Source organism: Delphinapterus leucas, chromosome 11 (assembly GCF_059928025.1).
Source record: "Delphinapterus leucas isolate spDelLeu-1000000601 "Yukka" chromosome 11, BTC_Dleu_Yukka2, whole genome shotgun sequence".
Taxonomy (NCBI): Eukaryota; Metazoa; Chordata; class Mammalia; order Artiodactyla; family Monodontidae; genus Delphinapterus; species Delphinapterus leucas.
Genome location: NC_143139.1, coordinates 24,447,133 through 24,473,055, shown reverse-complemented (window position 1 = coordinate 24,473,055; position 25,923 = coordinate 24,447,133). Strand labels below are relative to the sequence as shown.

The 25,923-nt window shown below is 38.3% G+C and overlaps 1 protein-coding gene across 3 annotated transcripts in view; it reads right to left on the bottom strand.

The window, feature by feature from the left end:
• FAR2 (fatty acyl-CoA reductase 2) overlaps positions 1-25,923 on the bottom strand; it is a 139,539-nt gene that overhangs the window by 70,841 nt on the left and 42,775 nt on the right. The window lies entirely within an intron of this gene.

The following is a 25,923-nucleotide window of genomic DNA, read 5'->3' as shown; positions in this document are numbered from 1 at the left end:
AGTTCTTCATTGGCAAAAACACTGCCAGTTGTTTTCCTAAGCGACAAATTCACTTAGTTTATTTTGAGGGAATGTCTGCCAGATACTCAAATCTGAATAACCATAGCTTGTCTATGAGTTATTCTTTCAGATAAAACAAAATTCCATGAAAAAATCAGCTAGTTCAGCTCACAACTCAATCACACAAGTGCTTGTCTTGGAAACAACTCTGGTAGGGAGCAGTTCTTTATATACTTTACATTTCATCACACAAAATATTAAAGACATGTAAGCAAGGATTGAAATATAATTATTTTTAACTGCTTCTTCAAGGACATTCTTAAATGAAACATTATTTTCTTTTTAAGCTTTGAATACAATGACTATTAGTACAGTCTGGGGTATTGCCTTGATTCGTGCTAAGTTTAATACATTTCATTTGTATTTTCATTAGTGCAAATGTTAGCACAATAAAAAAGGCAAATAACATCTTAAATTTTTTGACCCTGTGGATCCCTGAAAGTATCTTCGAGACCTCAGAGGTCTGCAGACCACATTCTGAGAACTGGTCTAGACTATTATATGAGGGCACTATACCAACCATTTCTGCACTTAGCTCAAAGTGGATTTAATAATACTTCCCAGTTTGGGTTTAGAACTTTTTAGGTATTTTCAAGCTGCAAAGAACTGCTGGTTCTGTTCATGAGCACAGAAGTCCTTATCTTTAACTTATTACACAAATGCATTAAAACAAGGTAGGAAAAAGAGTTTCTTTATATTTTAGATTGAGCTAGTAATTAGCAAGTGTTAGAAATATATTCATTCTATCATGACCAATCTAACCAGCTTAGTTAAAGCTAAAGATGATAATATATCACCAGTTTAACATGGCTGATATTCTGTTGCTCTGGTTTTCTTGTTTCAAAAGTTTGGGCATCTTTGATTTGTTGCTTCCCAAACCAGAAACTAAGACTCAAATTTATGAAAGGAGGCAATATCCCTCTTCTTCTTAGCTATGCGCTGGTTGCTTTTTCTTTTAGTTCAGGGTGTAATTTGGTATTTCAAGAGGTTAAGGGCAATTCTTTTTGAACATTAGAGCTTTGGTAACAAAAGCACATCTGCTCTACTAGTTGTCTCTCTCAGTCAGCTGACTGATTCCACAAGAGAAGACTTCCTTTTTTTTTTTTTTTAACTCAACCTAGAATTCACCGAAATTATTGGAGAAGCAACATGGTATTTGGCTAGCAGCACTTTATTTCCTGACAAAAATATAACCTTTGTCTTATTTGCTCCCATCACCCACCACATTTTTTCCCCCAGAGCTGGACACAGCCGCCGGGATAGCACAATGCTTGGCCCATTGCAGGTAACCAGTGATACTGGGGGAACTGACTGGTACCTGAGCCAGGGCACACTCAGAAAAGGTAACAAGTGGTGAAAGGTTCTGGCATGGCTTCCAGATTTATTCCAAGAGAAAAAGCCCAACCATTAGTAAAAGCATATTGACTATAGATTTATTTTCTTACCATTGTTGGACTCCTCAGTGTATATACTCTTGTTTGACCACACACTTCAGGACTTACTGGAGGAAGTGACTCAGTAATAGTCAGTTTTCAAGTGGATGAGTCTTATGGAAAAATACTGAGAGGTGCATAAAGGTGCATTTCCACAACATGCAAAGCTGCTAAAATTGCATCCCCATCACGTACTACAGGGAAAGTATGATGAGATATTCTAATTTGCACTTTAAAAATTCCAACACCTGTCATCCTGACTCAGGATCTTTATTTTCATTCTAGTCTACTAATCTTACCCAGCTTCTCTATAAACGTCTTTCCTACTGCCTAAAATACTGTAGAACTTTGATAGAGAAATCCCAGTGAGATGAGAGAATTGCAAACGCAATCCAGAGCCAAGTTCAAGAGTTAACTTTTGGCAGGAGGTGAGACATATACTAATTTGGTGTAAATATAGATAAATGCATGCAGGTATCCTCCTGAAAGGATAAATTGACAGAGTTCCTATTTTAAGGCTTCCATTTCCTTTGAAATAGGAAGGGAAGTCATGAGCTGAAAATGGCATGGAAAATTGTGGGTTAGAGGGTTTGAGGAGGATGGTAAAGAAGTGAAGGAGCTGTTATAAGAATTTTGAGGAGATGATCAGGGCAGGCAGAGTACTGCTAAGTGAGAATGAGGGTCTAGCCAAAATTAGGAGATAATTACTGGCATCAATCTACACACATGTACAATTTTCCACAGCTGTGCCTGGTGGTGCATGAACAGGTGCAAAGAAGGTGGACATTAGAATTCTTCCAGGACTTGGATTTTGGAGGTAAAGTATGGAAGATAGCAAGAGAATAGAGTGTATGGTTTAAGAAAACGGTTTAGGACAATGGTTAAAAATTATGTAGTCTAGTCTGATTAGGGATGGAAATGAAGCCTTAAAAGATGTCTGGAGGTATGTTTAGGACTTAAAAGAATGCTGAACATCCTTCTGATGATGGGAAAGAATGAACAAAGTATTTGAGATAGCTCCTAATTGCATATTCAAAGTTCAGTAAAGATGTAGAGGGCCTCCACAAACATTATTGGAAAGATTAGGGTGGAGTGATGCAGGGGAGAGAAAAGACTATGAGGAAGGGAAGAAAGCACAAGGGAACCTGATGAGAGTTTGGGAAAGGACGGATGACTGGAAAGGTTTGCAATTTGGATGTTAGCCAAGGGTGAAAAGGATGGGACCAGGTTGAAGCTGGTTCAAGGTCAGTGTAGACCCCTGGAATTGTTGGAAGCTTGATGACATGAACAGTCTGAGTCCTTTCCTCTAGTTTTCAATGAGAAATTTGATGAGATAATGTCTTTGAAGAAATCTTAGCCTAGAATTGCAAACAATTAGTTCAATCCTGGGACCCATGCCTTGTATTGGAAACAGCATTTGTCTCTTCCCAGGGATAAATTGCAAAATCTGAATTCTTGGATTCAGGTTCTAAACCCCCTCAAGATATGCCTTTTTACAGCATCATAGGTCATAATATCATACCCATCTCTTCTCTGACTTGTGAAAAAATCTGTGTCCCCAAAGTGCCAGGGTGTATATCCAACCATGGCAGTACTCCCATGGCTCTCATAAACTCTCTTCTGTTGCTATACTGTGTAATCTCTCCTATTTGACTGAGAGATCCTTGATGGGGAAGGTTGTTTCTTTTTTATTTCTGTATCGCCAGCAATTTGAGCTGTGCATGGCACATGATAAGTGCACAATGTATATTTGTCGAGTGAATGAAGCACACAAATAAATCTTGTATCTGTGCCCATCCTTGTCAATAGAGGGAAAAGCCGCCTCTCTTCCTATATGGGGCTCACCTCTCTATTTGCATTTGGGTTTCATCTCCTCCAGTCTTCTCTGAGAGCTATATGATTGATTATCCCTTCCCTCTCTTGCATATCAATCTGCCGCACTCAAAACTATCCTTCCTTTCAGCTTTGGAATATCTCTCACAAATTAATCTTTCCTGCCTAGACCCCATCCTTGAGATTCAAACACAGTACACAACAGCTTACTTGACATTTCCACTTGAATATCACAAAGGCACCTTAATCTTATGATCTTTCCCTTAAAGACTGGCTCTTATTCCGGTTTGTCCTGTATTCTTGAATTAAATCACTGTCCATCCTATTGTATAAGCCTGAAGGCTTTGACACTTCCTTCTCTCTCACCTCCATGGGCACTCGTTACCCAATCCTGACAGTTGTCTTCTGAATTTGTCTAATCGCCTGCCTTTCCACGTCCACCATCACCACATGACCTAAGCTACCACAACATCTTTTCGGGACTGTTGTGTTTACTAGTAAGTTTTCCTGCATTCAATCTTACCCACATCAATCCCCAACTCCAATAACTTTGCCACACTGCAGTCAGTTTCGGTTTGGAAATGAAAATCTGATACCCTTAAATATCCTAAATAACTCATGTCTTCCCACTGCTTTTAGCATTCAGGCTGAAATCTCCAAGGTGACCTTCCAGGTCTGATGTGGTTTGACCGCAGCCTGCCCTACCAGCACATCACACGATATGTCTCTTGTACCAGCTTTGCTCAGACTCACTGTCTTCTTTCAGTTAATCAAACATGTCAAACTCCACCCACCACAGGACTTGGCACAAGTCTAAGAGCATCCCTAACTTAACATGCCTCAAAACAAGCCCCTGATCCACCTCTCCCGACCTGCTTCTCTCCTAATCTTCTCCATCTCAGTAAATAAAAACTTGATTCTTCCTGTTGCTCAGTGCAAAGACATTGAGGCCATCCTTGACTGTCTTTTTCCCACACTCTACATCCAATCCTCAGCAAATCCCATCAGCTCTGTCTATAAAGTATATTCAGGTTCTGACCACTTCTCACCACCTTTGTTTGTATGAAATTGGTTCAAACCATTATCGTAATAGCTTCTAAGTGGTTCTTGCTTCCCTTACCCTTAATCCACTCCACTAACAGTCTATTCTCTATAGATTAGCTTGAGGGATCCTTCTCAAAGGATGTCAGGTCTATCACACCTAGGCTTAGACTCTCTAAAGGCTGCCTTTCTCATTCGCATAAAAGGTGCTGAATGATTTGGCCCCATTACCCCTCTGATGGCATCTAATGCACTGCACCCACCTTCCCACCCCACACATTTAGACACAGTCCCTTCAGCTCCTAGAGCATGCCCAAGGATGCTCTACCCCAGGCCTCGGCTCTCATTCTTCCCCCTGCCCAGAGAGGCCTCCTCCACCCATAACTGCGTGACTTGCTGCCTCGCCTTCCCATTTCTGCTCAAGGTAGCTTAATAGGGAGACCTTCCCCCAGACCCTCCCCTATAAAATATCCACCTCACCTCCATACCTGCACTCCGTATTCAGCTTACTTTTTATTTTTCTTCACAACACTTATAACCTCCTGACAACATTTATATTTATTTTGACATCTGTTTATAGTCTGTTTCTGTCCCCAGTCAGCCCCACGTGGGCAGGGAATTTATTTTGTTCACTGCTGTATGCTCAGCACCAAGAATAGCCCTGACACATAGAATGACCACATGATGAATGCTGTTCACTTTATTGGCATGTTCTCCAGCCCATCTTTGTCTTATCGACCCTCAGTCATCCTTCAGATGTCAGTTCAATTGCCACCCCCACTGAAAAGTCTTCCCTGACCTTCCATATTCAATCTAATCTGTAATTTAACTCTTTCTGTGTACCTTCCTCTGTTAGCACTTATCACAGCTGTAATTGTACACTCATCTGTAAGATATATTGATTAAAATTGCCCCCCAACTAGGCTTTAAACTCCCTGAGGGCAGAAATGTTACCTGCTTCTGCTCAACACCGTATCCTTAGAATTTAGTGCAGAGCTCAACACTTGGTAGGCACTCAATAAAGATTTCTTGAATGAATGAATGAACAAATGAATATGGTCTCTTTGAAAAGTTTCCGGAGAGGGTGTGGAGAAAAAGGAACCCTCTTACACTGTTGGTGGGAATGTAAATTGGTGCAGCCACTATGGAAAACAGTATGGAAGTTCCTCAAAAAACTAAAAATAGAGTTGCTGTATGATCCAGCAATCCCACTCCTGGGCATATACCTGAGAAAACTCTAATTTGAAAAAGATACATGCACTCCAATGTTCACTGCAGCACTATTTACAATAGCAAAGATATGGAAGCAACCTAAATATCCATCAACAGATGAATGGATAAAGAAGATGTGATACACACACACACACACACACACACACACAAATATACATATAATGGAATACTACTCAGCCATAAAAAAGAATGAAATAATGCTATCTGTAGCAACATGGATGGACCTAGAGATTATCATACTACGTGAAGTGAGCCAGACAGAGAAAGACAAATATCATGTGATATTGCTAATATGTGGGATTTTAAAAAGAGGATACAAATGAACTTATTTACAAAACAGAAATAGACACACAGCCATAGAAAACAAACTTATGGTTACCAAAGGGGGAAGGGGAGGAAGGATAAATTAGAAGTTTGGGATTAACATATACATGCTACTATATATAAAATAGACAATCAACAAAGACCTACTGTATAGCACAGGGAACTATACTCAATATTTTGTAATAACCTATAAGGGAAAAAGAATCTGAAAAAAATATATACATATATATATACGTGTGTGTGTGAATATGACAGAATTACTGTGCTGTACACCTGAAACTAACACAACATTGTAAATCAACTATACTTCAATTAAAAAGTAAATAAATAAAATAAAAGGCTCAAAAATTTTTTTTAAAGTTTTGACATCTTTACTTCATTAACCAATTTCTTTTTGTTGCTCAGGACTACTTTATTTTTCATTGTATTTTCTTTAATTTGAGAGATGTAGCTGTCAGCAGGTACAACATGAATTTATAGTAGGATTGCTAGAGTAGTGTTGCCCATCTGGACCACTTGCATGACTTGGACCTGAGTTCTTCATTTGAATCTGTAAAAATATGCCAGATACCTCTCAGGAACCTCCCACTTTATTTTGTTTCTCATCATTAGAAGAATTAAAAACAGATTACAATTACAAAATATATCAATTATCATACTCAGGTAAACCACAGAGGAAAGCTCAGCATGCCGCACGCAGTGGGGAAGATGGGCTTTAGATTATATTCAATCATGGGTGGAAACGTTTTTAAAAACAACCATTGTTGACCTAACTGCAAAGAATGTCAAAACTAAGTAACTACAGAAAGAACATTGCTGAGTTTCTGCAAATGAAGAAAGAAAACCTTAATAGTCTCTGTGTTTTTCTTCTGCTCCAGATAAAGACATTCTTTTATGAGTTTCACTCTAAGATGCTGCAGATGCCAGCCAGCGATATCCACACTTCAGGAAAGATTAAGATTTTCTGCCAGAATATGATGGAGAGAAATTGGAATGAATCATTACAAAAATAACCAAATTTTATAGCAAGTTTCTCAAAGTTTTTTGATATTATAATACTTAAAAAATAATAACTTGTTTAAAATTTAAACCTTTAAAGTAAATGTAATCCTGAGAAAGGGTGCCACTTTTCAGAATTTAAAAAAAAAAACAGATATCACCCCAATATTTTAAAACTAAAAATCCTGACTATTTTGTTTCATTTGGAAACAAAACAACCAATATCAAAGTTGGAAATGTAGAACTTTTATAATATTTTCTGAGGAGAATATAAATTAGGTTAGTAAAGGTAATGAGGTTTGAAAAACCCACTCTAAAAGAAAACAAAATGGAAACCAATTTTATTGACCTTAGCAAAGTACAACAAAGAAATATACACAGTTTGTGGCTATTATTCTGTCCTAGTGTTAAGTGTAGAACAGGGCAGATGTTAATTTCCCTGGAAAACTAAATGCACCATAAAAATTCTTAGGAAAAGACATTTTTTCCTGCAGTCAAGAAAATGCCACTTTTTCAGATGTTTCCTTGGCTGACACTAGAAGTTCTTATTTCATAGTGTTTTTGAAAAATTGTTTGCTTAATAAAGCAATCCGCCCAGATAAAACTGCCTAGAGACAGTCAGTTGTAATATCCCTGTGTAAAAGGTAAAAAAAACAAAAAGGATGAGGCAGAAAGTCTTGGGGCAAATGCTATAAATACATAGAGTATCTGCTCAATAGAGAATCAATTACGAAAGAATTTCTACTACTTCTTACTCATACTTTAAAATTATCCATTCATTGTTCATCAGCCCTGAGAAAGATGAAAAGGAGAATGCATGTTAATTTTCAGGAGTTAAACAGATAATAAGAAACCACTGTATCGGAGATAATAGATAAACCATTATCCATTTATATTGACAATGTTTTGTTTCAAAGATCCTCATTAAAATGTTTCTATTTTCTTTAATTTAAATTCTCTTCTTAAAATTTTCTATTAACTCCTTTTTAATATTGCCAATCAAAATGTCTTCAACTCTTAGCAACTAAGAGGCCAAATCTGTTGACAAACAACAGAAATCAGAATTTATAACAATTACAGCACATAGGGTCCCCTGAAGGAATCTGGGCACTGCCACACTCTAAGGATCTTGCATTCCTTACCAAGATAGAAAAAATAATCTCTTTATAAAGGGGGAAAGTAGTGTTTGCTTTAAATTTTATTTTCTAAAGATCTAAGTAAAATAAGTTTTGTAAAGATCTAAGTAAAATAAGTTTTCAAAAATAATTGAGTATGTTCTATGTTCTTTCAAATAAGCCACCTCATCATGCTTTTTATATGGAGCTCCGCTTGGTTACCTCTGTCGTCTTCCCAGATGGTGTCATTTTTCTCTAAAATAATTTAGTAGTGTTCTGTATCATTATTCAAAATATCTGTTTAGAGGAATTTAGAGGCTCCACCCACTGGCTCCAAACCAGAATGGGACTAGGACTAAAATGATTTCAAGGTGGAATGAAAAAAATGTGAAAATTAGACAGATATCCACACTCTCTGAAAAGATGGGCAGAAAATATATCTCTATTCCACAATACTAAATTTAAATGATTTTGGATGGATTAGAATTTCATTTTAGAAGAAACTCACCATCATAAACATGTTTGTGTTCCCACAATAATTTGGAAAATTGTAAATCTTTTTCCAGAGCAAAATTTGCATATGAACTTTTGCCAATTGATACCCTACAGATACTTTAGTAACAAAGAGCTTGTCCCAGTACTTTTTGAAACTTCACCATTAGAAGTGAAAAGAGAAGCCATTTAAATCCTGAAGACAATTCTCAAATCCTATGCTATTAAATTAATAAATGAAGCAAGTCCAGAGGCTTGTCTATGGGTTTTGAGAATAAGACTTCTAATTCCCCTTTCTCCCAATTCCCTTACTCTGAGGCAACTTAACTCATAGAGGAAACCATATAATAAAACCAGAATGATCTCGAACATCTGTTAAATTAGCTAAACAAGGAGGCCATTAGACTGAGGTGGCTTTAAAGGCTTAGTAGCTTACAAAAGCAAAGCAAAACTTCAGCCCTTATTGCCTCAAAGTTAAAAAAGCAAAACCTAAGGACAACCAGTGACAAACAGCAAACTAGGCTTTCTCAAATAATGCAATGGCTTAAGCTATAGCATGTTTCCTTGCTCTGCTTCCACCTCTTGTCTATCAAAGTCTTTCCCCTACCCGTCAGTTAAAGGAGGGCTTCTAATCACTTATGCTTTGGTGCTGCCTCATTCTACTTGATTTTTGCTCAAATAAACTCTTAAAAGTCTAATATACCTCAGTTTTTTTTTTAACACTGCTCAGTGCAAATATCATCCAACCTAAGAAATAAGTGGATCACTAACATTTATTGAGACTTACTGTTGCAGAAAATGTCCCACGTGCCATGCAATTATTTTTTCAAATAATCCTTACAATAACTACATGAGGTGACAAATAAGGACTCTCATCTCAGGTAGCTTAAGTAACCTGTGCAAGTCTGATAATAGGACAAGAACAGGGATTTGAGCCCAGGAGCTCTGTCTCCAGAGCTTGTTTCCTTTTGCATGAAACTAGTAAGAGGCCCTTGACTACGTATTCTCTAGGGTAAAGCACGTGCATCTTCACCTTCTCACATTATTCAGTTTGGAAATAAGGGAAGCTGCAATTATTTTTGGAGTTGACATAAGGTGAGGCCTTCAGGTGCCTGAAAGTGCATGAATGTGACGGTTGCTGAGCAAAGCTGTAATGGCCCCATTCCAGGGAGAGTATGATTGCCTTCATTAACTCTTGCTGCTTATCTTACAATTTCCACCTCAGCATTTGTCCTACATTCCTACTGGGTAGCCAGAAAGGCCAGAGTCCTATGTGAGTTCCCACTGACATTATTATTATAGAGCATTCCAAGAACCCCTCCATCCAGTTATCCCACTGGAAAAAATGTATGCTAATTGTTTAGAGTATAATATAACTGGAGCTGTCCTAACAGCCTGAACTTTGACTAACAATAGCAATAACAATCATAACAATAGCTAAGACTTTCTGTGCCAAGCCTTCTGGTAAGGGCTCCACAGGTGTTATCCCATTTCATCCTACAACAAGCCTTTGAGGCAGGCATGATTATTACAGATGAGAAAACTGAGGCTCAAAGAGGGTAAGAAACTTGCCCCAAAGTTTTTTATTTACAAAGTTAACTGATTACTTCTTAATTAACATTATTTTTATATCCCTTTCCTTCAAAAAAGAACACGAGGCAACTAAGCACTCAGTTGGTGACCCTTCAGTTAGTCATTACAATCATACGTCTCTCATACTATTGTACTAATTCCACTTTGCAATTTAAATATACTATTAATATCCTTTTAAAACGCCACTTGAATCTAATAAATCATTACTTTGGTATGTATACAATTTGAACGTGTCCCACGGAGAAGCCAGTTGAAGCAAAAATGTTGGTGAAATGTTTATAGAATGAAGGCCCCAGTCCAATTCCCCCATACTCAACAGAGTAGAACAAGCAGCCTTTTGAGCACTTTGGAGTTGCTTATTTAATGAAAACACACACACACACACACACACACACACACACAAATCTATTGTCAGGCATGAGCTGGAATGAATAACCTCGGCTCTGAGTCTGCAAATTAAATTTTTTTAAATGATTTTTTCCAGGCAAATTGAATAAAGTGATCAAATGCACCTGAAATATCATATTCCTTCCTGGAGCTCTCAAGTTCCCTGCTACTGTAATTTATGTTCGAACCCCATATGAAAGCTCTTAGACTATAAATCTGCACCAGGTGCGCCAAAGTGACACTTGGTAATGCACACACTCAGGCCAGAATTGAATTTCAGAGACTGGGGAAGCCATCCCCACCCCCATCCACCCATTCCCAGCCTCCACAAAAAGTTCAGCATTTCACGCCAGGCAGTCATAGTGAAAAGCAATTTTTCTTCATTCAAACGCTTAAATGACTTGCAACAATTATTTGACTCGTATTTCACAGCCCCAGGTGAACCAAGTACTCAAGTTTAAGCAATGTAGAACATTGCAGACTTATTGATTCTACCTCACAGGAAATTAGCCATTGATTTCTCAGGATAAATGAGTTCTGATGAGCTAGAGTGGAGACCACAGAAAAGTGAAAATGAAATAAAAGAACCAGTCTGTCACCACAAGACTCATTTAGCTTGTCACTCCTACCAATAACTTTAGCAACATCTGGGACTTCGCTCATTTCTTGTTTTCCTCTTACCTTTTTGTCTTATTTCTCTGGCTTCAGGTTTCTCTAGGACAAGAAGGTATGAGTAAGGTTTGAGCAGGAAATGTGGCAGAAGAATTTAAATCAGGTCTAAAGAGCAATGGTAGATTTCAGGGGAGATCTAAAACCTCAGGAGAGAAAGGTTCCTTGCACTGTTATATCCATGTGCCTGAGGTCCAGCTCACCCCAAGCAGACACTGGAAGACTCTGTGGGCTGGGCTCCCATGGACAGCTGCAATCACCTGTGTATTTTGAAATGCAGAAAATGCCTTCTTGTCCTAAAATGTGGCCATTGCAGCCCTCGGTGTGCCAGAGTTTGAGAAGCATAAATTTGATTATCTCACTGATAATCAGGAACTGAATATCATCTAGAAATGTATTCAGTCATCGTTCATCCAACAATAAAAATTACCAGTGACCTGCTATCTTAAGCACTGCACTAGGTGGTAGACAGAAAGGGTTCTGAATGTGAAGAATGCACCAAAATACATGGACTTCCACAAATATATACCCTTCCACTGCCCCTTCACCCAACTCCCAGTTCTCTGTGTTTGCTTGGAGAAAGAAAGGGCAAGAGATTTCACAGGAGCAGGAATGCACAGCGGTTAAGAGCACCATCTCAAAAGTTATGTTGCTTAGGTTCCAGTCGCAACCCTGACATATTTTAATTAAGTAACTTTGGACGTGCTTTGTAACTGCTTCAGTTTCTCTGCCTGCAGTCCTGGGATGAGGATAATAATAGTACTTACCTCAGAAGATTGCAGTGAGGGTTTACCTGATTAATTTACTTAAATATTCCAGGGTAGTGCCCAGCAAATAGCACAATGTAAATATTACAAATATTCTCATCATCCTCTGAGGTTGATCAGATTTCCTATATTTCATTTGGAACAAATTGTCAGTGTGTGGGCAGTTGAGCTAAAAGATTTTGTGCTAATGAAGACACTGGTTCCACTCATCTATAATAGCATTATGAATGATAATGGAGCTTATTTTCCAGAGATATAAAAGAACTAGCACAGTATCTGTAGCATTCTAAATTGGGCCTTATTAGTGGGTAAATCCAAATGTAGAAAGGTTATTGTCACATAGACTCCCTCCTTGACCAAGCCTGACTAAAGTCAGGCCCTCTGAGCCCTCTTCTTGACCAGGTCTCGACCTTGACCTGCTGAACCCAGTTTTAGAAAAGAATTCTGCTTAGCCAGTTTATTGAGAATCCTCCCCACTCTTTTTTTTTTTTTTTTTTTGCGGTACGCGGGCCTCTCACTGCTGTGGCCTCTCACGTTGCGGAGCGCAGGCTCCGGACGCGCAGGCTCAGCGGCCATGGCTCACGGGCTCAGCCGCTCCACGGCATGTGGGATCCTCCCGGACCGGGGCACGAACCCGCGCCCCCTGCATCGGCAGGCGGACTCCCAACCACTGTGCCACCAGGGAAGCCCCTCCCCACTCTTGAGATCCAATCAAGCTCCTTTTCCTCCACCTTGGTATCTAACTAAGTTCCCTTCCTCATCCCCACCTTAATATCTTAACAAGCTCCTCTTAGTAATCTGCCATCCTCTCCCTCATCCTGTCGTCAGCTATGAAGTCCTACTCATCCCGGTTTGTACTTGGAGTTGAGTTCAACCTCTCTCCCCTACTGCAAGACTCTGGAATAAAGTCTTCCTTGCCATTTTGAACAAGTGTCGGGATAACTTCTCTTTAACAATGGAAAAAATGAAATATCACTATGGTTGAATTATGATTCAGTCTCTACCCAGGGCAATGGGGAAAAGTTCAAATAGATTAAAAGAGTTTATGATGATCAGAGACAGGTTTTCTTATGACAGTTGGGTGATGAAGGTGAAGAGGGGCAGATAATAAAAGCAAACATAAAACCTAAAATACTTCCCTGGGTGTCATCTCTAGTTTTTTTTCCCCCCCATTTAAAATAAAAGGTTACTACTCAAGTTGATCCTAAAACAAACTCATTTTCTAATATTGGTGGTAACAGTAATGACGTATCATTCTTTATACCGAATAAAGACAGACATATACAGACATATCATTCTTTTTACATATCTTCTAGCCTGACTGTAGAGCTAGACAGGGGAGAAAACTGGCTGGAGGTAGACCATGCAGCAGAAACAAAGTGTCTAAAATAATTTGATAGAGTGGAAAGCCAAAATAAGTAAATAAAATAGAAGGGGTACTTAGGGCAGTTAAATTTCGGCTCAGCTTGAATATATTTTGAAGAGATGGAATTAATAAGTAGTTAGGATATTTGCATTTTTCTAATTGAAAACAGTCACGTAGTGTTCAAAATATATCAGTCTCCAGAAATCCTAATTAGGAGATAGGACAGAGGTTAAAGAAAGGAAATATTGATGCATGGAGAAAAAAATGTGCACTTACACTAGTCATAAATGATTTTTTACTTTTTTAATAGGTAAATCACCATTTTCCTGAAGGAAGTACTAATAAATAGTAAAAAAGTCCTTGATTTTAAGTTCAAGTTGTAGAGTTCTCCACATTAATGTCAAAGTTATCCATTAGATGAATAGAGAAATATAGCAAGTCATTTATGAGAACAAACTCTACCTCCCTTTAGGATTACTGCAAATTAAAAATCTTCCCTATATGCTCAAAGAAATTTACCCATAGGATTCCTATTGCTTTCAATTTATGGGAAGAAACTAGTCTAAGCTTTCCACTGTATTCCCCAACAGAATACTGCTCTTGATCTAACTCTATCCCTGACATCCATTACCAAGGATAATCTAATAGAAAAAGGGAGAAAGTAAGGGAGACCGTTAAAGAAAAATTGCCAAGGCCAGAGTCCATTAAAAACTAACCTTGAATGTTAAAGAAGAGCCCTGGCTTCTAGCCTCAGCTCTGTTTCCAGTTAGCACTGTAATCTCACTGAGCAAGTTTGCTCATTTGTAATGTGCAGGCATGATGATCTCTAAGTACCCATCTAGCTCTAAAACTCTCTTGATTTGTAATGAGTAGTAAGTACCATAATAATAAATGATTTGATCCTAAATATTTCAGACTTCTAGGTTTCTAAATCTGGCTTGAATGTTTAACCCCCCAAAAGGAAAAAGAAGTTTTCTGTATCTGAATGATAAGAAACACTAAAGCTTTTAGGAAAAAGGGAACCAAATGATGCTATTATATTCCTCTCTGGGGTCTTCTGAAAATTAAAGGGCTGATATCTGCACTACAGATATAAGCATTTGCAGAATTATTTATATCTCTGTAAATAACCCAATTTCAAATTTTAAGGATTTAAATGGGTCTAAACTTTAATTATTTGTCCTCTTTTCTTTCTTGTCTACATAGTGGCAACATATATATTACAAACTATTTTCAAGAAAAGATTTTCTCATATCCATGGTGTGAGCTAATTTACAGGTTATGGAGGTACTCTTCTAGGTGCTGAGGTACGCAGTGAACTACACAAATTCCCTGTTTTTGTGGAGCATACTTTCCATCAAAATTGTCTTGTTTTAGTAATATTAGTAGTGCATGATAATAGAAAAATATGAAGAAGAAAGTAAATGCCACATAAGTTACAATGTTTGGTATTGTCCCATTTGCTTCAGGCAATTTTTTTCCAAGAGAGATTGTAACGATTTACAGTCCCAACTGCCATGTAGTTTTTACTTTACATAACAAGCTCTTATTTAGAATTTACTCTGTGCCAGATACTATTCTAAGTGATTTATACTATTAACTCATTTAATTCTCATACAAGCCCTATAAGGTAGGTAATAGTGGTACCCATCTTGGATATAAATTCATTGTTTCTGAGGAGTCAGTTGTTATTCTTACTGTGGTTTTCCTGAATGTAACTTTTCCCCCTTCCGGCTGCTTTTTAACATTTTTCTCTTTACCTTTGTTTTACAGAAATTTTCTAGATGTCTTTTTTTTTTTTTTTTTCGGTATGCGGGCCTCTCTCACTGTTATGGCCTCTCCCGTTGCGGAGCACAGGCTCCGGACGCGCAGGCTCAGCGGCCATGGCTCAAGGGCCCAGCCGCTCCGTGGCACGTGGGATTTTCCAGGACCGGGGCACGAACCTGTGTCCCCTGCATCGGCAGGCAGACTCTCAACCACTGCGCCACCGGGGAAGCCCTAGATGTCATTTTTTTTTATTAATCCTTCTTGGGGATCTGAAAATAGATGAGGGCTGGACACAAATTTGGGGGTCAGCTGCATGTGGAATAGAATAAACAGATAACTTTGCAAGTGACAGTAAAGAAGACATAAGACAAGAAAGCACCTGAGTAAATCTACGTATAAAAGATAAAAAATGGGTCAGAGAAAAAGCAGCTAGAAATGTAAAATAGAAACAAAGAGTAGAGGTCACAGTCAGAACCTGGGTTTCTGATAAGTCTTAGTTCTCCTATTTCAATGGATCAAGTAGCAGGGCTCAAGACCCCACATCACTGAGGTTTGGGCAAAAGACTGCCCTGTCTAGCCTGCGGCTATTCAGTGCTTCGGCAGAAACCGAAACATCCGGCACAGGTCACCACAAGTGCCCATAGTCTTTAAACTTCAATTCAGAGGAAGAAGCATAGGAGGAGGACTTCAGTTGCTTCCAGGATATGTGTGTGTGTGTGTATGTGTGTGTTTTCCCCTATATACATCATAAACCTGTCCAAAGCTCTTGTTCATCCAAAAAATGCTAAGCTTCTAGCCAGTTTTGAGGCAATACATGTAATGCTAAAACACAAACTTACTTAAAATTGTCTTTTAAGTTATATGTATAAGCAGAGATTTATGGTTAATGTGCTGTGTTCAAGTTTCTGAATAATTCATTCAGTGGTATAAAATTTATCTTCTCTTAAGAGCCAATAGAATTTTATTTGCAAAGAATCTCATTAAATGCCAGCTGGAAACTAACCATTTCCTTCACGTTAGGTGGCTTTCTTTAAAAAAAATCTCTAGCTAGCGAGCTAGCTAGATATCTTCCACATCTGTGTTATTCAGGAAGCATCAGTGCAGAGTCCCCTTATCCTAGGTAAACAGGATGAGAGCACAGTGTGGTTACCCTGTTGGGGACGCTAGCTTTGCTGCCTCAGGGGTGCCTCCTGCTGGCTGCTACTCAGGGGAATCCCACACAGCAGTACTTCTGTATGAATCACCACATCCCCACAGCGACAGCCGGAATCCTGTATCTGAGAGAATGAGAAAGTGGTGAAGTGTTAGCACGTATATACACTTAATTTCTCTCAAACTTAAGCTTCCAAGCAGGGAGTGGAAGTGGGAAGCGAGGAGTTATGTGGTACAGAGGAATTCTAACATCCTTCTCCAGCTGTGAAAGTCAGGTGTTGAGGCTAAATATACCCTGTTATCCTAGGCCAAATATGTTTCCAAAGTTCCTTGGCCTGGCACACAAGGTTATTTAAAAATCAGATGAAACTTGACTTTTCTGCCTTCTCTCTTTTTTCTCCTCCTACACGAACTTTTTTTATTGCAACCAAACAAGCCTTGTTCCTTCAAACTTCTTTTCCTTCTCATAGCACCCTCTCTCCTCTTTCACACCTGTCCTGGATCTGTCACTTGGCCTTCTTTAAAAACCTCTCCAGATGGCCCTCACATCCAGGAAAGTTTGGGAACCTCCCCAGACAGCCTTCCTGACCAGGAAAGGTTGAGAACTACTGGCCTATTCAAGGCCCAAATCAAATCTGACTTCATCTATGAACCTGCTCGGGCTACTCTGGGATCCAGGCACATCTCCTCCCTCTACCGATCCCCTCAGCTACAGTTTATGTCAGTCCTTTGCACATAATAATGAATTCCCTTATGTCATTTCATGTTACGATCTTCTTTTATTCTTATTTAGCATTTTTACTGTTCTCTCCCTTCCTTAAATGTCTGTGTGTCTTAATCCCTCAATTAGAGGTGGAAACAAAGAGAGTTGAATCCCACTGTATTTTCCATTTAGTTAGGGGTCAAGAAATATGTTGACTGCCTGAAAGGGGTCAAAGACACCAAAGCAAGGCCAAACCATTTTTTAATCCATGCAGCCAAAGACGAGTTTTGTAGGAGAGCTGTGTGCCCCACAGTGCCATGCGGTTGGTGCAGCTCTCAGGGTCTGAGCCCTCATGCCAAGTTGAATACAAACCAATGTTTATGACATTCAGCACAGTTTCTCAATCAGTCTTAGTTTTGATGAGGCAAGAATCTGTGTTAGGTAAACTTAGGTGTCACTTTTTGAATATAGTGTCTTAATGCTCCGAGTCTCATTCCTTATAGGAACACTGCGACAATCTGCAAGAGTTCAAGTAAGCTGTAAAAGTTACTGGGATCCAAGACTCAAACGTGATGAAAGAAAAGCCCTTGGTCCAATTCTGCACAAGGGTGAGGACTGCTGGATCCTTTGGTGATTCTCCCCCAGTTCTTGGGAAACAAGTCAGGCAAACAGGTGGTGTGGGACTGTTCTCATTGGGTAAGAATGTGCTTTCATAAATCATGCTTCCCAGTGATGCCAAGTTTCAAAGTGTAAATTTAAAGGAAGCACCGTACAAGAAACTGCATCTTTATTAAGCTTCTACTTCCAGAAGATGCTATCATTAAGATACCATCCCTGGGCTGTAATCAAAGCAAAGAGAACTGAGTTTTTTTTAAATAAGCTTTTCATAATGGACATTTAGTAGCCACAAGTCAGAAAAATAAAAGACAGTTTTTTAAAAGACAAATCAAAATAAGAATCAGTAAGTTCTAGAACTCTAACTCTCTACTTACAGCCTCCTTGAATGTTCAGCTATGTGGCATAGCTGTTATTTCCTAGAGACTGAGATTTATAAGAATTTCACGGATCTCTGAGACCCTTTTAGGCCTAAGGATGCCTTGTGTTCTCCCCTCTATGTGAGGTCCTTTGCATTTGGCCAGTATCATTATTTCATTCAGATTTAAAGAATCATATGGGGCTTTTTCTCCATTTCATTGGCCTCCTTTTCTTCAGAGCCTGCTCTGTAGCTTTTGGCATCACTTGGCTATTCTTTCTCTACATACCTACCAAAATAGTAAGAGTTTAAAATATGGCATAGAGTTTAGGGTCCATATTTCATTCATCTTTTTTTTTTTTCTCATCTAGTCATTCAGTAAACACTATGAAGTAGAAACTTTGTGCCTTCAGATCAACAGAATAGGTTGGGCAAAGGTTTGAGTAACACATCAGTACACTGAAAATGACCAGGCCTGTTCTTTGCTGAGATCAGAGAAAATAAAATGTCATTCCTATTTTACAGATCTCTCTCCACTACCCCTGAAAATATGTGTAATGATTCAGGTCTAGTAGTGGAGCAACGAGCAACATTTCCTGAACGTAGTAAATTACATAAACTTTTACTACCACGCCCAGTCACAGGTACATGGGATGATTGTCAAAGCCTGAAAGAATGAATACTTCCAAACAGTAGGTTTCACTGTATAACCATAATTCAATGGAGAGCCTCAAATTTCTCCATGAAAGCAACAATATAACAAATATTTATGATTATTACAATATCATAAAGGAGACATCAGTAGGATTCTGTCAAGAAAAAAAGATCTTGGGACTTCCCTGGTAGTCCAGTGGTTAAGACTCCACGCTCCCAATGCAGGGGGCCTGGGTTTGATCCCTGGTCGGGGAACTAGATCCCACATGCAGCAACGAAACTCCCATGTGCTGCAACTAAGACCTGGTGCAGCCAAATAAATAAATATTTTTTAAAAAATGAAAACAGGAAAAAAGGTCTTGTGAAAGCCTGTGGCAGCTGTGTAGCTACATAAGCTCACCTCATGGCCTTTGCACAGGTTGCTCCCTCTGTGGAGAACACAGTTCACAAAGCTGGTTCCTGCTTTACCCTTCAGGTGTCAGATTAGATGCCACATGCCCAGAAAAGCCCTCTTGAACACCCCGCATATAGTAAATGAGTCTTTATTTTTTCTTCTCTCGGATTCATGTAAATTTCCTTCATAAAACTTATGACAATTTTTAATTGTATCATTTTGTATATACTTTTGTCAGGTATCCCATTAGAATATCAGGTCCACGGTGAGCAGGGACCATTTCTTCATTGTCTCTCCAGTGCCAGCCTAGCCCTGGCTTAGAGGAGATACTTAGGAAAAAAACTAGGGGAAAAAGTGAATGACCTGCTCTTATATGAAGAACAAATTCATTTCTTCTTTTACAAACGTTTATGTTTCTCATTTGCTGCTATGCCCATAAAACAAACTGCTGTGAGATGACTGTGCTGTTTGTCAAGTCATTGATTACAAAATCAGGATGGGCTTTACCACTTTAGATCCTACTGAAAGATTACATTTACCTCTGACATATTTTCTATCTAACTCTAAGTCTTCTGAAATTTGTAACGTGCTGGTGGTGATCAAGGCCCCACCCATTTATAACCTTCATTCCTGCACTGACACAAACAGTTTTCATGAAGGTAAAACAGTACTATGGGAATTGAAATGGCTTTAATAACCTCAGAGGTGGATGGTCATATAAACCTAATACAATTGCCATGACTTAGAGACTTTCCTGGGGCCCAAGCATAAATATGGAGACCCTTCCCACTAACAAAGATTAACACTAGGAGCTTAACACTTCAGTGACTCTCCCATGGGAACCTAAAAACTAAGGTAACTTCTCACCTAGGTAATAATTCTTTGCAAAGGAGGGCAGATGTAGAGCATAAATATACACCATAAATTTCCTGAAAAAATGATAAAGACATAGTAGGGGATTTTAACACCCCACATACACCAATGGACAGATCATCCAAAATGAAAATAAATAAGGAAATACAAGCTTTAAATGATACATTAAACAAGATGGACTTAATTTATATTTATAGGACATTCCATCCAAAAACAGCAGATTACACTTTCTTTACAAGTGCTCATGGAACATTCTCCAGGATAGATCATATCTTGGGTCACAAATCAAGCCTTGGTAAATTTAAGAAAATTGAAATCGTATCAAGTATCTTTTGCAACCACAACGCTGTGAGACTAGATATCAATTACAGGAAAAAGTCTGTAAAAAATACAAACACATGGAGGCTAAACAATGCACTACTAAATAACCAAGAGATCACTGAAGAAATCAAAGAGGAAATAAAAAATCACCTAGAAAAAAATGGCAATGAAAAGAAGACAACCCCAAACCTATGGGGTGCAGCAAAAACAGTTCTAAGAGGGAAGTTTATAGCAACACAATCCTACCTCAAGAAACAAGAAACATCTCAAATAAACAACCTAACCTTACACCTAAAGCAATTAGAGAAAGAAGAACAAAAAACCCCCAAAATTAGCAGAAGGAAAGAAATCATAAAGATCAGATCAGAAATAAATGAAAAAGAAATGAAGGAAACACTAGCAAATATCAATAAAACTAAAAGCTGGTTCTTTGAGAAGATAAATAAAATTGATAAACCATTAGCCAGACTCATCAAGAAAAACATGCAGAAGACTCAAATCAATAGAATTAGAAAGACAAAGGAGAGGTAACAACTGACACTACAGAAATACAGAGGATCATGAGAGATTACGACAAGCAACTATATGCCAATAAAATGGACAACCTGGAAGAAATGGACAAATTCCTAAAAAAGCACAACCTCCCAAGACTGAACTAGGAAGAAATAGAAAATATAAACAGACCAATCATAAGCATTTAAATTGAGACTGTGATGAAAAATCTTCCAACAAACAAAAGCCCAGGACCAGATGGCTTCACAGGCGAATTCTACCAAACATTTAGAGAAGAGCTAACACCTATCCTTCTCAAACTCTTCCAAAATATAGCAGAGGCAGGAACACTCCCAAACTCAATCTACGAGGCCACCATCACCCTGATACCAAAACCAGACAAGGATGTCACAAAGAAAGAAAACTACAGGCCAATCTCACTGATGAACATAGATGCAAAAATCCATAACAAAATGCTAGCAAACAGAATCCAACAGCACATTAAAAGGGTCATACACCATGATCAAGTGGGGTTTATCCCAGGAATGCAAGGATTCTTCAATATACACAAATCAAAGTGATACACCATGTTAACAAATTGAAGGAGAAAAACGATATGATCATCTCAATAGATGCAGAAAAAAACTTTTGAGAAAATTCAACATCCATTTATGATAAAGACCCTCCAGAAAGTAGGCATAGAGGGAACTTTCCTCAACATAATAAAGGCCATATATGACAATCCCACAGCCAACATCGTTCTCAGTGGTAAAAAACTGAAACCATTTCCTCTAAGATCAGGAAAAAGACAAGGTTGTCCACTCTTGCCACTCTATTCAACATAGTTTTGGAAGTTTTAGCCACAGCAATCAGAGAAGAAAAGGAAAGAAAAGGAATCCAAATTGGAAGAGAAGAAGTAAAGCTGTCACTGTTTGCAGTTGACATGATACTATACATAGAGAATCCTAAAGATGCTACCAGAAAACTACTAGAGCTAATCAATGAATTTGGTAAAGTAGCAGGATACAAAATTAATGCACAGAAATCCCTTGCATTCCTATACACTCATGATGAAAAATCTGAAAGAGAAATTAAGGAAACACTCCCATTTACCAATGCAACAAAAAGAATAAAATACCTAGGAATAAACCTACCTAAGGAGACAAAAGACTCGTATGCAGAAAACTATAAGGAACTGATGAAAGAAATTAAACATGATACAAACAGAAGGAGAGTTATACCATGTTCCTGGAGTGGAAGAATCAACATTGTGAAAATGACTATACTAAAAGCAATCTACAGATTCAATGCAATCCCTATCAAACTATCACTGGCATTTTTCACAGAACTAGAACAAAAAATTTCACAATTTGTTTGGAAACAGAAAAGACCCCAAATAGCCAAAGCAATCTTTTTTTTTTTTTTTTTTTTTTTTTTTTTGTGGTACACAGGCCTCTCACTGTTGTGGCCTCTCCCATTGCGGGGCACAGGCTCCGGACGCACAGGCTCAGCGGCCATGGCTCACGGGCCCAGCTGCTCCGTGGCATGTGGGATCTTCCCGGACCGGGGCACGAACCTGTGTCCCCTGCATCGGCAGGCAGACTCTCAACCACTGCGCCACCAGGGAAGCCCGCCAAAGCAATCTTGAGAAAGAAAAACGGAGCTGGAGGAATCAGGCTCCCTGACTTCAGACCATACTACAAAGCTACAGTAATCGAGACAGTATGGTACTGGCACAAAAACAGAAATATAGATCAATGGAACAGGATAGAAAGCCCAGAGATAAACCCAGGCACATATCATCACCTAAGTTTTGATAAATGAGGCAGGAATATACAATGGAGAAAAGACAGCCTGTTAAATAAGTGGTGCTGGGAAAACTGGACAGCTACATGTAAAATAATGAAATTAGAACACTCTGTAACACCATACACAAAAATAAACTCAAAATGGATTAAAGACTTAAATGTAAGGCCAGACACTATAAAACTCTTAGAGGAAAACATAGGCAGAACATTCTATGACATAAATCACATCACAGTCAGATCTTTTTTGACCCACCTCCTAGAGAAATGGAAATAAAAACAAAAATAAACAAATGGGAGCTAATGAAACTTAAAAGCTTTTGCACAGCATAGGAAAACATAAACAAGAAGAAAAGACAACCCTCAGAATGGGAGAAAATATTTGCAAATGAAGCAACTGACAAATGATTAATCTCCAAAAGTTACAAGCAGCTCATGCAGCTCAATATCAAAAAAAAAAACACCCAATCCAAAAATGGGCCAAAGACCTAAATAGACATTTCTCCAAAGAAGATATACAGATTGCCAACAAACACATGAGAGGATGCTCAACATCACTAATCATTAGAGAAATGCAAATCAAAACTACAATGAGGTATCACCTTACACCAGTCAGAATGGCCATCATCAAAAAATCTACACACATAAATGCTGGAGAGGGTGTGGAGAAAGGGGAACCCTCTTGCACTGTTGGTGGGAATGTAAATTGATACAGCCACTATGGAGAACAGTATGGAGGTTCCTTAAAAAACTAAAAATAGGGCTTCCCTGGTGGCGCAGTGGTTGAGAGTCCGCCTGCCGATGCAGGGGACACGGGTTCGTGACCCGGTCCAGGAAGATCCCACATGCTGCAGACCTGTTGGGTCCATGAGCCATAGCCGCTGAGCCTGCGCATCCGGAACCTGTGCTCCGCAATGGGAGAGGCCACAACAGTGAGAGGCCCGCGTACTGAAAAAAACAAAAAAAAAAACTAAAAAAAAACACTAATAATAGAACTACCATATGATCCAGCAATCCCACTACTGGGTATATGCCCTGAGAAAACCATGATTCAAAAATAGTCATGTACCACAATGTTCATTGCAGCTCTATTTACAATAGCCAGGACATGGAAGCAACTTAAGTGTCCATCGACAGATGAATGGATGAAGAAGATGTGGCACTTATATACAATGGAATATTACTCAGCCATAAAAGAAAATGAAATTGAGTTATTTGTAGTGAGGTGGATGGACCTAGAGCCTGTCATACAGAGTGAAGTAAGGCTAACACATATATATGGAATCTAAAAAAAACCAAAACCCCCAAAACATGGTTCTGAAGAACCAGGGGCGGGACAGGAATAAAGACACAGATGTAGAGAATGGACTTGAGGACACGGGTAGTGGGAGGGGTAAGCTGGATGAAGTGAGAGAGTGGCATGGACATATACACACTACCAAATGTAAAATAGATAGCTATTGGGAAGCAGATGCATAGCACAAGGAGATCAGCTCGGTGCTTTGTGAGGCGTGGGATATGTAGAGGGGTGGGATACGGAGGGTGGGAGGGACACGCAGTGGGGAGGAGATATGGGGATGTATGTATAGCTGATTCACTTTGTTATAAGGCAGAAACTAACACACCATTGTAAAGCAATTATACTCCAATAAAGATGTTTAAAAAAATGATAAAGGCAAAACAATTGCCCTCTGGTGCAAGAGTTACTATGTTTTCATTTTTTGTTTGTGTGGTTTAAAGAGGAGATTCCTGGCTTGTTAGAATGTCACAAACCAAAGACCACAAACCAAAGCTTTATACCAAAACTTGAACAAAATTATATTTTGTTATATGTTTCTCTTCTCTGTAGAATACTAAATATCACGTAACAGTTCTTTCTTCAAAAGTCATCTTTAAAATGAATTGCAAAATCATTTATACTATCTTGTCTCCATGAATTCTCATTGTCTAATGTATAATTTAACCAAAAGAGCATCCATCTTCTGGAAAAATATTACTGAGATTTATTTCTTTTATGCCTCTCAGCTTTTCCATGAAGATATATCTAGAATGGATTTGGGATCACTGTTCCACTAGAAAGTTACTGATAGCTCCTGCCAGAACTTGTTTTTTGATGGTAAGGAAATAAATGCAACTCTCAAGTTCTTAAAATAGTATGTGACCACCAAAATATTCATCAGCTAAACAAATAAATGTTCATTTGAGAATACAAATAGTTTCTTGAAGGGTCTCGAAGGTTCTGTCATTATCTTCTGAGTACACCAAAATGACCATCCTTATTTTACTTGGATAAAAAATGTAACCATGTGGTGATTTTCAGAAGGCATCAAATAGTAGAGTTTGGACCAGATAGGCCTGATTTGCATTTTGATTCTACCATTTGCCCTCTCTTAACCTTATTTTCCTCATTTGTAAAATGACAATGATTACATAGGATTAGTGTAGATTTATTAAGGTAGTGAATATAAAATACTTGGAACACTAAAGATGTTGATTGGAAGTAAGTTCCCTTTCTTAAATTATATCAAACAAAAAACAAACAAAAATCCTCTATGTAATACAATATAAATTGTTTATTATTGCTGAGAGACTCATTTTTTCAAAGTCACCATCAAAAATGGTAAACTAACAGGAACAATCAAACACTATTCTGGAGCAGTGTTGTCTAATATAACTTTTTATGATGAAAAAATGTTCTATACCCGTGCTGTCCAATATGGTAGCCACTAGCAATATGTGGCTACTGTGCACTTAAAATGTGGTTAATATAACTGAGGAACTGAATTTTTATTTTTATTAAATGTGAATTAATTAAATTTTAATTTAATTAATTTATTTTTAATTGATTAATTTTTTCTTCCAGTTTTATTGAGATATAATTGACATACAGCACTGTATAAGTTTAAGGCATACAGCATAATGAATTAAATTAATAAATAATTAAATTTTTATCTGATGTGGCTAGTGGCTACTGTATTGGACAATACAGTTCTAGTGGAATAATGAGCTCAAATTTTGCCAAATTGATGTAGACATATCAAAGTCAGCATTCACAATTAAAAAAATGAATGATACTATTCTACATGTAATTTATGACTAACCAGTTCATCTTAAGTCTCACTGTGATAGACATTAGAAAGTGGAGTTCTTTTCTTGATGAGTCTATTTCTTGACCTCTGTTTCTGCCCCTAACTCCAGCTTACATACAGATGAAAAGGCAGAATTCTCATTTGACTTTAAGAGGCCAGAAGGTTTGGTATGCTTATCTCAAATCAGGCTGATATGTTTCCTCATGCTAAAAGGTGACAGTAAATATAAGACCTCACCCTCTCTTTTATCTCTTGTTCAGAAGACATCTGTATTCAAATATAAATTTGTGCTCACAAATACATCTAAGGGGCAGTAGATGTCTATGAGAATTGTGACCAAAACTGATATATATATATTTTAAATTGGGATGTAGCTGTTTTACAATGT